General features: G+C 33.6%; 1 pseudogene; it reads left to right on the top strand.

Moving 5' to 3' along the window:
• The first annotated feature begins 2 nt into the window (after positions 1–2).
• On the top strand, positions 3–1,169 carry LOC117182556 (annotated as a pseudogene).
• The last annotated feature ends 65 nt before the right edge of the window (positions 1,170–1,234 follow it).

Below are 1,234 nucleotides of genomic sequence, written 5' to 3'. Positions count from 1 at the left end.
ATATGAAAAAGTTCAACGGTCATGATGGCTGTACGTTTTGTGAGCATCCAGCGGTGCCTGTCGATGGAAGATGTAAGTATCCAATGATGGATGAACCTCCTGCTCAGCGAACCGACGCTTGTATTAAAACTCAAATGTTAAAAGCACATGTAGATAATAGAGGTCAAGCTGTAAAAGGAGTATGGGGTCCGTCGGCTTTAATGAACATGCTTTATTTTGATTTAGTGAGAGGTATGATCGTTGACTTTTTGCATGCTTGCTTATCGGGTGTTTCAAATTTGCACATGAACCTTTTACTTAGTAATTCGAAAGAAAAGTACTATATTGGATCTCCTGCTGATAAAAAGTTGATTGACGAAACTCTATTATCCATCAAACCACCAAGTTGCATGTCAAAGGTTCCGAGAAGTATTGACGAAAAAAATTTCTGGAAAGCCGATGAATGATTGAATTGGGTTACGATATATTCTTTACCATGCTTGAATAATGTCGTGAAGGAGAAAAATTATCTCAATCATTTTGCATTTTTCGTCGAAGCCATGAACATACTTTTAGAATCGTCAATTACACCCAAGATGCTGGATAAGGCGGAAGAGCTGCTAATAAAATTCATTGCCCATTTTCAAAATGACTTTGGCGACGAGTACATGTATTACAACGTACATCTTCTTTTTCATTTAGTAACATCTGTACGAAATTGGGGTTCATTGTGAGCGAATAGTACTTTTCCATTTGAAAGCCAAAATAGAGAAATTTTGAAAATGAAAAAATGCAATCATCAAATTGGACGACAAATTGTAAATAGATTATTAGCATATCAGCAAGTTCCTTTACTGTTGAATGAAGATTTTGTTTCAGCGAGAGCAAAAGATTTTTGCGAAAATTTAGGTAATCGTCAATCTCAAAATGTGACTGTATTTGAAGATTGTACATTAATAGGGCCTGGTAAAAAATGTGAATTTTCTAATAAAGAACGACTGTGCGTTGGTAAATTTTTTGATTTGACTAAAATTACCGATTGCAAAAAGTACTGTCGCTTTAAGTATAATGGCTATCGATTTACTACTGCAAAATTTACAAAGAACAAAAAAAATGATGATTCAATATTCATTACAAAAAATAATAAATTTGAGCAAATAAAAAACATATGTAAATTTAAGTATGAAGGAACAGAATACCTGAAAATTTTTGTCACTAAAATCTCTGTTGCCGATGAATCGGTTATTAAATCTTC

This window comes from Belonocnema kinseyi, unplaced genomic scaffold (genome assembly GCF_010883055.1).
Source record: "Belonocnema kinseyi isolate 2016_QV_RU_SX_M_011 unplaced genomic scaffold, B_treatae_v1 SchBZDm_3784;HRSCAF=4123, whole genome shotgun sequence".
In the NCBI taxonomy this organism is placed as follows: domain Eukaryota; kingdom Metazoa; phylum Arthropoda; class Insecta; order Hymenoptera; family Cynipidae; genus Belonocnema; species Belonocnema kinseyi.
Note: the sequence above shows the minus strand (reverse complement) of the source record. Positions and strands in the feature narration are given on the sequence as shown.